Raw genomic sequence first — 10846 nt, forward strand, 5'->3', positions numbered from 1 at the left:
TACGCGCCCCTGCTCCACCAATTTGATATTGGACTGTCACTTGCTGCACAAGTGGCACTGACTCTGTGCTCAGAGAGTGGTCCCTGCCTGGACGGGGCAGTGCTACAGGGGAGATTGCCCTTGGCGGATTTAAGGCAGAGAAACATTGCCTTCCACACTCTCCTGCGACCCAGAGCCCTGCCCTGGGCTCCAAAGTCTCTGTCCCAGCCTTGGAGGCGGAGCTGAGATAGGAACTGTTCTCATTCCTGCCGCTTCTCTACCTGTGTAATTTAGGAGACAAAAGACAGGGATTGGTGGGTCCCATTGCCTGCCTGCCTGCTTCTGGTCAGTCTCTCCCTGCACAGGTCTCCCGCGCGCTGTGCCCAGAGTGTGGAGCCCGCCTGGGCAGAGCTGGGCCTTGCAGGAGGCAGCCTTTAGTGGTTATAAGGCAGAGATATTTTATGACCCCCACATCCGGGGATTTGGGGCTAGGCCTTTGGCTCCAAAGTTTGTATCCCCGCCTTGGGGGCGGAGCCGAGATAGAAACTGCTCCCGTTCCTGCCGCTTATCTCCACCTGTGGAATTAAAGAGACAGAAGATGGGGCCTGGTGGGTCTGGCTTCAGGACAGTCTCTCACTGCACAGGTCTCCTGCGCTCTGTGTCCAGAGTGCGGAGCCCAACTGGGCAGAGCTTAGCCTCGAAGGAGGTTGCCCTTAGTGGCTATAAGGCAGAGAGACTTTACATCCACCACCATCCCGTGTCTTGTGGCTGAGCCTTTGGCTCCAAAGTCTCTGTCCCCGCCTTGGGGGCGGAGCTGAGATAGGAACTGTTGTCATTCCTGCCTCTTATCTCCACCTGTGTAATTAAGGAGACAGAAGACAGGGATTGGTGGTTCCCATTGCCTACCTGCCTGCTTCTGGTCAATCTCTCCCTGCACAGGTCTCCTGCGCTCTGTGTCCAGAGTGCGGAGCCCACCTGGGCAGGGCTGAGCCTCGTGGGAGCCTGCCCTTAGTGGCTATAAGGTAGACAGACTTTACATCCACCACGCTCCAGTGTCTTGTGGCTGAGCCTTTGGCTCCAAAGTCTCTGTCCCTGCCTTGGGGGCAGAGCTGAGATAGGAACTGTTCCCATTCCTACCACTTATCTCCACCTGTGTAATTAAACAGACAGAAGACAGGGATCCGTGGGTCTGGCTATGGGCCTGCCAGCTTCAGGCCAGGCTCTACCTGCACAGGTCTCCTGCGCTCGGTGTCCAGGCCCTGGAGATTGCCTGGGCAGGGCCAAGCCTAGTAGGAGGCTGCCTTTGGTGAATACAAGACAGAGAGACGTTATGACCCACACACTCTGGTGACTTGGGGCTAGGCCTTCGGATCCAAAGTTTCTAGCCCCGCCTTGCGGGTGGAGCTGAGATAGGAACTGCTCCCGTTCCTACCATCTATCTCCACCTGTGTAATTAAGGAGGCAGAAGACGGGAGGGCGCCGGAGCAGCCCGGAGACCAGCGGGAAGGGTAGGGTAAATGGCTGTTTCCCCTCCACTACATCTCGGACTGCTGGCTCCCCAGCGGGTAGAGAGACGGGCAGACACCAGCCCAGCGATGGCTGCTGCCAGTGAGCAACACCACCTACCAGCTCAGAAACTAAACAAGATGTGTGAATACCCAAACAAAAACCTAAAGGAAAGAAACAACAACTGAGCGAAATGGGAAGAAATCAGCGAAGGAACTCCGGAAATATGAAGAAACAAACGGAAAACACACCCCAAAGAGGAGCACAAGCCCTTTAGAAACAGACAACAACCAAAACCTGAAAACCAAAATGACAGAAGAGAATTTTGAATGTGGATCATAAGAACACTCACCGACCTGCAACAACAACTCAATAACCAACACAAAGAAACCACAAAAAGCCTCCAGGATATGGAACAAAGGTTCACTAAAGAGATCGACACAGTGAAGAAAACTTTAACTGAATTCCTGGAGATGAAGAATCAACTAAGGGAATTACAAAATACTGTGGAAAGTCTCAAGAACATGGTAGATCAAACAGAAGAAAGAATCTCAGGGATTGAAGATAACACCTTCCAATTAAATAAATCAGACACAGAGATAGAGCAGAGAAACAAGAGAAAAGAGCAAAGCCTATAAGAGATGTGGGATTATGTGAAGAAACCTAATGTGAGGGTCATAGGGTTACCAGAAGGGGAAGAAGACGACACTCAAGGGTTGGACAAGCTATTTGAAGATATAATAGAGGAAAATTTCCCAGGCCTTGCTCAAAATCTCAACATACAAGTTCAAGAAGCCCAGAGGATCCCTGGGAGATTCAATGTAAACAGGAAGACGTCATGTCATGCAGTTATCAGACTGACCAAAATATCAACTAAAGAGGCCCTTCTAAGAGCTGTAAGATGAAAGAAGCAAGTAACTTACAAGGGAAAGCCAATTCGAATAACACTAGACTTATCTAATGAGACTTTACAAGCAAGGAGAGACTGGGGCCCCATTCTCACTCTTCTGAAACAAAACAATGCCCAGCCTAGAATCTTATTCCCTGCAAAAATAAGCTTTGTATATGAAGGAGAAATAAGGACATTCCCAGACAAGTAAAGCCTCAGAGAATTCACCAAGACATGACCAGCCCTACAAGAAGAACTCAAAACAGTGTTACACACGGAACACCATAATAGAAACTCACGAATATAAAAATAACCAAAACCCAAAGATTAAAGGCCAGATATCACTATGGCTCAAGAGAGAAATCAAAGCAACAACATCCAACCCACCAGAATGAACAGTAATCTACCTTACCTATCAGTTCTCTCAATAAATGTGAATGGCTTAAACTCTCCACTCAAGAGACATAGGCTGGCTGAATGGATAAGAAAATACAGGCCAAGTATATGCTGTCTTCAGGAAACACATCTAACCTGCAAGAATGCATATAGACTAAAAGTAAAAGGGTGGAGATCAGTATTCCAGGCAAGTGGAAGCCAAAATAAGGCTGGCGTGGCAGTTCTAATTTCAGACGATTTAGTTTTTAAACCAACAAAAGTAGTGAAAGACAAAGAGGGTCATTATAGAATGGTGAAGGGCACAGTTCAACAAGAAGAGATAACAATTTTAAATATATATGCACCCAACTTAGGTGCACCCAGATTCATAAAGCAAACCTTACTGGATCTAAACAAATGGATTAATAGCAATACCATAATCACCGGAGATTGCAACACCCCACTGATGGCATGAGACAGATCCTCCAATCAGAAAATTAACAAAGAAATAATGGACTTAAACAAAATTATAGAACAACTGGGACTGACTGACATTTACAGAACATTCTACCCAAAATCCACTGAATATATGTTATTCTCATAAGCTCACGGGGCACTCTCTAAGATTGATCATATCCTAGGACACAAAGTAAACCTCAAGATATTTAAAAAAATAGAAATCATACCATGTATCTTCTCAGATCACAGTGGAATAAAAGTAGAAATCAACCCTAACAGAAACTCATATTTCTATACAAAAACGTGGAAATTAAACAACCTCCTACTAAATGATTACTTCATAAATGAAGAAATAAAGATGTTAATAAAAAAATTCTATGAAGAAATGACAATGGAGAGACAAGTTATCAACTCCTCTGGGACACAGCTAAAGCAGTTCTGAGAGGAAAGTTTATCTCCATAAATGCCTATAACCAAAAGTCAAAAAGATCACAAATAGACAATCTCATGAAACCACTCAAAGAGCTGGAAAAAGAAGAACAGACCATCCCCAAACCCAGCAGAAGGAGTGAAATCAACAAGATCAAATCAGAACTAAATGAAATTGAAAACAGGGAAAGCTATTCGTGAGATTAACAAAACAAAAAGTTGGTTCTTTGAAAAAATAAACAAAATTGACACCCCATTGGCTAAGCTAACGAAAGCAGAAAAGAGAAATCTCTAATAAGCTCCATCAGGAACAAAAAAGGAGATATCACAACTGATCCCAAAGAGATACAAGATATAATTTATGAATACTACAAAAATCTTTATGCACACAAACTGGAAAATGTGGAGGAAATGGACAAATTTCTAGAAACACACAGCCTCCCTAGGCTCAATCACGAAGAAATAGATTACCTGAACAGACCAATATCAACAGCTGAAATAGAAACAGCAATTAAAAATCTCCCTAAAAAGAAAAGTCCGGGTCCAGATGGCTTCACACCCGAATTCTACCACACTTACAAAGAAGAACTAGTACCTGTCTTGCAGAAACTATTCCACAACATCGAGAAGAATGGAAACCTCCCCGACACCTTTTATGAAGTGAATATTACTCTGATACCAAAACCAGGAAAGGATGCAACAAAAAAAGAAAACTACAGACCAATATCCCTAATGAATATAGATGCAAAAATTTTCAACAAAATCTTAGCTAACCGAATCCAGACGCTTATCAAGAAAATAATCCATCACAACCAAGTGGGCTTCATCCCAGGGATGCAGGGATGGTTCAACATACGTAAATCTATAAATGCAATTCACCACATAAACAGAAACAAAAAAAAAAGACCACATAATTCTCTCAATAGATGCAGAAAAAGCTTTTGACAAAATTCAACACCCTTTCATGATACGAACACTTAAGAAAATAGGCATAGAAGGGACATACCTAAAAATGATATAAGCCGTATATGACAGACCCATAGCCAACATCATACTGAATGGGGGAAAATTGAAAGCATTCCCACTTAGAACTGGAACTCGACAAGTCTGCCCACTATCTCCACTACTATTCAACATAGTGCTGGAAGTCCTGGCTACAGCAATCAGACAGGAAAATGGAATTAAAGGTATCCAAATAGGGGCAGATGAGATCAAACTTTAACTGTTTGCTGATGATATGATATTATATTTAGAAAACCCCAAAGATTCAACCAAGAAACTGCTGGAACTGATAATTGAAATTAGTAAAGTCTCAGGATACAAAATCAACACACAGAAATCAGAGGCATTCGTATACGCCAACAACAATCAAATTGAGAACCAATTCAAAGACTCAATTCCCTTCACAATAGCAACAAAGAAATTAAAGTACCTAGGAATATACTTAACCAAGGAGGTAAAAGACCTCTACAGGCAGAACTATGAAACACTGAGGAAGGACATAGCAGAGGATGTAAACAGATGGAAATCCATTCCATGCTCGTGGATCGGCAGACTCAACATCATTAAAATGTGTATACTCCCCAAACTGATCTACAGATTCAATGCAGTACCTATTAAAATCCCATCAGCATTCTTCACAGATATAGAAAAAATAATTTTACGCTTTGTATGGAACCAAAAAAGACCCCGAACATCAAGAGCTATTCTAGGCAACAAAAACAAAATGGGAGGCATTAATATTCCAGATATCAAACTATACTACAAAACTGTAGTAATTAAATCAATATGGTATTGGTACAAAAATAAGAATATGGACCAGTGGAACAGATGTGAGAATCCTGATATAAAACCATCCTCATATAGCCATCTAATCTTTGACAAAGCAGACAAAAACATACGCTGGGTTAAAGAATCCCTTTTCAATAAATGGTGCTGGGAAAACTGGATTGCCACTTGTAGAAGGCTAAAGCAGGACCCACACCTTTCACCTCTCACAAAAATCAACTCACACTGGATAACAGGCTTAAACCTATGGTATGAAACTATTAGAATTCTAGAGGAAAATGTTGGAAACACTCACCTAGACATCGGCCTAGGCAAAGAGTTTATGAAGAAGTCCCAAAAGGCAATCAAAGCAGCAACAAAAATAAATAAATGGGACATGATGAAACTAAAAAGCTTCTGCACAGCCAAAGAAACAGTCATGAAAGTAAACAGACAACCTACAGAATGATAGAAAATTTTTGCATCCTACGTATCCGATAAAGGGCTGATAACCGGAATATACTTAGAACTCACAAAAATCAGTAAGAAAAAATCAAAAAACCCTATTAAAAAGTGGGCAAAGGACTTGAACAGAAACTTTTCTAAAGAAGACAGAAGAATGGCCAACAAACATATGAAAAAATGCTCATCATCTCTAATCATCAGGGAAATATAAATCAAAACTACAATGAGATATCACTTAACTTCAGGGAGAATGGCCTTTATCAAAAATCTCAAAATAACAAATGCTGGCATGGATGTTGAGAGAGAGAAACACTCCTACACTGCTGGTGGGACTGCAAACTAGTTCAACCTCTGTGGAAAGCAATATGGAGATACCTTAAAGCGATACAAGTGAATCTACCATTTGATCCAGCAATCCCATTGCTGGGCATCTACCAAAAAGATCCGATGACTCTCTACAAAAAAGACACCTGTACTCGAATGTTTATAGCAGCACAATTCATAATTGCAAGGCTGTGGAAACAGCCCAAGTGCCCATCAATCCAAGAATGGATTAATAAAATGTGGTATATGTATACCATGGAGTACTATTCAGCTCTAAGAAACAACAGTGATATAGCACATCTTACATTTTCCTGGTTAGAGCTGGAACCCATACTAAGTGAAGTATCCCAAGAATGGAAAAACCAGCACCATACTCCCCAGAAAACTGGTATTAAGTTAGTTGCACCTAAGTGGACACACAGGCACTACAGTAATAGGCTATTGGGGAGGGGGAGGGGAGAGGGTGGCGGGTATATACATACATAATGAGTGACATGTGCACCATCTGAGGGATGGTCATGCTGGAAACTCAGACTTGTTGGGGAAGGGGGGGAAAGGGCATTTATTGAAACCTTAAAATCTGTACCCCCTTTAATATGCCGAAATAAAATAAATAAATAAATAAAAGCATATATGAAGCATGAAAAAAAAAGAAAATCATTTCCTTGATTTAGCTTTGCAAATCCAGGGTCATACTCTTGAGGGCTCCCTAAGAGTAATCAGATTTCACCAAATTCTTCTGACCATTTTCAGAATTCCACGAAGGGTGGTGGGAGGGTACTGGGCAGGGAGAGCTCAATTTATCCTTAGAATATTCACTAGATACTAAAGTACTTAGTAAAAATAAAACTACAATTTTAAACAATTTTTTTCATTTTTTTTTCCAATTTTCTATTTGGGCAAGACACTCTCTATAATTAAAAATGGAGAAAAAGCATTGTCTTTGTTTCCAAAGTAGTTGACAATCTTACCATTTGTGAAGTTGATAAGAAAAGAGAGTAAAAATAAAATCAACCTACCAACCTTTGCAAAAGATATAATGAAATAAATGAGAGAAAAATTCCAACTAAGAAAATGTAAGATGTTCAGAGTAGATTTAGAATGGGAATTGACTATGTATGCTAAAAATCATTTCATCAGTGGAAAGTAGGAAATGCCATGTTAAAAGAATGGGCATGAAAAATAGCATGTAATAATATAAACTGAAAACTTGGATTTTGGGTTTAAAATTTGAAAGTCACCTATAATTAAACTGTTGTTCCAAGAAAGCTAGAACTCATCCAGAAGTTCAGAGAAATCTCAAGGTCAAGAAGTTAAAAGGAAGAGAGGCATGGACTTCAGATTAACCAAATGTACATAATTCGTTTTTATTTAAATCATTTTATTATAAAATATTCCAAAGCTAAAGACAAAAATATATTAATATAGTGTTTACAATGCCCAAACTCAACTGCCAAAATCTTACTGTTTCAATATTTTCATTTCAACTGTTAAAAATATATTATAGATACACTGAAGCCCTATCTGTGTCTCCTTGGGTCTTCTCCCTTCAGTGTTCTTATAGAAAGCATATTTTTATAATGGTAGCTGAGTATCTTGCCTATCAATTCTTTATATTTTTATTGCAGGTATATGCATCCAAATTTAATAATTAACAGGACAGTTTTGCTAAATGCTATCACATTGATCATTTTGCAACACATATTTTCCTTCAACTTTACTTTTTGAAATATTTCTAATAAATTGATATTAATATCTATTATTTATATATACATTTTCCCTAGATCAATATTTAGATTTCCCACTTTTTTCATGGTTTATAATATGCAACAATGTTTACCCTTGCATAATCTTCTTGGAAGTCTTAGATTGTAAGGAAAGAACATCTTCAATTTTAAAAAAGATTATTAAATTCATTTCGAAAGGGGTTGTACTCTCTAACCATCATTTCCCCCTATTTATTTATTTAACAGACATTAATAAATTTTTACTACATGCCAGGCACAGCGCTAAGGCTAGGGGACAGTAGAGAAGAAAATAAACACATGTTGCCTTCTTAGTATAACAGACAAACAGTGAGATTTGACATCATCGTGCTGGAGGATGATACATTGTATGAACATAAAGCAAGGGGGTCAGTTGAGGGCTATGTTGCAACTTCGAGTATGACGATGAATCAGTCATCATGGACAAGGCGCTCTGAAGCATCACAAAAGCAAGTGTGTATGTGATGTCCTCACTGAGTCTGTGAAGGGTGCCAGGGCTCCTCACATGGACCGCCCTGAAGGACCCAGGATGATGGAACACTTCGTTGACCATTTTGTCATTTTACTTTCTTAAGTCTGTTTATATTTTTGGTTATAGATAAACCATATAAAACTATTAATTGAAGTACTGTATCTATAAGGAAAACACTCGTAAGTATATATCTCATTAATAATTTTATAATATTAAGTAAAATTTATATAGGGAGAATTTGCAATTTTATGTATTCAAGTATATTAACCCTGCACCTGTGATTTAAAACACTATTTTATATTTTTAACTTTTATACCTATATAGCATTTACATATCCTTTTGAACTAATTTCATTTTAATTATACATATACATATCAGTCATATAAAATTTTGTTAGAACTAAAATACAAGAATAAGTGAAATAAGACCTTGAGAAGAGTATAAATCAAGTGCTGTTATGTCTCAGAGCTGGGAGAGGTCTCACTGATCAAGAGTAGAGAAAGGCTTCATATAGAAGTTGTCATTTTATCTGAGCATTCACAGCTAGTGGAATTCATACAGAAATGGATTCAGTAAATTTGCAGCAAGGAAACAGCATAAAGGGAGTTATGAAGGAAATAAGGCAGTGTCTGTTTGAAGGTACCCTCAAACACCTTGGGGGGAAGCAATGTTGGAGGGTAGAGTGGGTCAGTCAAAGAGAGAATATGTTGATTCTGATTGCTGGTGTCAGAGTCTGCTTGTGCAGTTGGCCATTCTTAATGGTGGGTCCCATATCTGCAGATTCAACCAATCACAGACTCAATCAACCACAGATGGTTACATCTTTACTGAACATGTACAGACGTTTTTTTCCTTGTCATTATTCCCTAAACAATACAGTATAACAACTATTTACACAGCATTTACATTGTACAAGATGATTTCAAGAATAAAAAGTTAAGATGATTTCAAATATAAGATGTGCATAGTTATATGCAAATACCATCCCATTTTATATAAAGGACTTGAGCAATGGGGATGTGGGCATTCACAGGGTGTCCTAGGACCCATTGCTTGCAGATATGGAAGGATGAGCACACACGAGGACAGAGGCAGTACTCAGTGCTTGTATCCTTGGGTGCTGGGAACGGCTCCACACAGTCTCAGAACCAAGCAGGCACTGATGACATGTGGCTCCCTTTTCCTGTTCTGCTCCATCCCCAAGTTACGTAATCTGAGTTCGATGAGGATAATATTTCAAGAGAATTCTCTGAGCCTTTGAGGTTAGGGCAAATAGGAAGGAGGATCACCCTCTCCTGGTGAAAGCCTGCACCTCATTTGGACTTCAGAGTCACAGACGTCTTGTGATTCACAGAAGATAAAGAGCACATGGCACTGCTGCTTCCATTGGAGTCTGAGAAACTGACACTCAGAGGTTTTAGTGTCTTGACTAAAATTACACAATTGGTTGGAAACAAATATAATATTTGAATAGTAGTTCTGAAGTCAAATAACTCTTTAAGTCAAATAACTTTTTTCTGTTATAATATTCTCTTATCTACCTCCTGACTTCTGAAGTCCCAACTACTGAGAATCCTGTGGTCCCAACTACATGGGGCTGGGCATTCCAGTGGAAATAGGAAAGTGAGCAGCATCAGAGAACTGACTTGCTGATAACATTCCAGGTACCTATCTCTTTGAGTTTGGGAGATACGGGGATGAACTTAGCTGTGCAACTAGAAAACAATTATACAGTGAATAAGTTGTTCATAAGAACTTACAACAGGCTTTTAAATCTTCCAGATGGCATGGAGAAGGTATGTGAACTGAAGATATAATCCCTACCCTCATGTATTAATATTGGTTGTATTATAAAGCACTGAAAGCAATCATTAGATGGCAGGCCACGATACACACCAACCATGTTTCGTTATAGGCTACAGTGTGAGAGGAATTACATGGGATATTAAATCAGTTTGGGATTAAAGTTCTGAGCTTGGTTATTTGTGTTCTGCATGATCCTACCTTTCTGAAACTCATGTTTGTTTTTACAAAAAGAGAGAGTATTCTAAATAGATATCCAATGTGAAAATATGATTTTAAACTGAGACAGGGAACTGGGCAGGTACTGCTTTGGGCATTGCTGCAGCATTGCCTAACTGAGTCAGGAAGTCTCAAAGTTTCAAACTGCCCTGATCAAAACAGGATGGATGCAGGGCAAGTTCCAACCAGTTAGAACCAAGCTGGTGAAACACCTCCCCTGCATGAATATTCTTCCCTTGTTCAGGTTATAATTAAGCTATTGCTTAAAGAGAAAGGCAATAGAACCAGGGGGCTGGTTCTCTTCTGCAGGGAGAACTTGCCTCTGCTATGTCTGTGGAGTAGACTTCCTATAGTTTCTGAATAAATCTCACTTTCACTTTATACTGTTGGTTT

This window comes from Microcebus murinus, chromosome 13, assembly GCF_040939455.1.
Source record: "Microcebus murinus isolate Inina chromosome 13, M.murinus_Inina_mat1.0, whole genome shotgun sequence".
NCBI lineage: Eukaryota > Metazoa > Chordata > Mammalia > Primates > Cheirogaleidae > Microcebus > Microcebus murinus.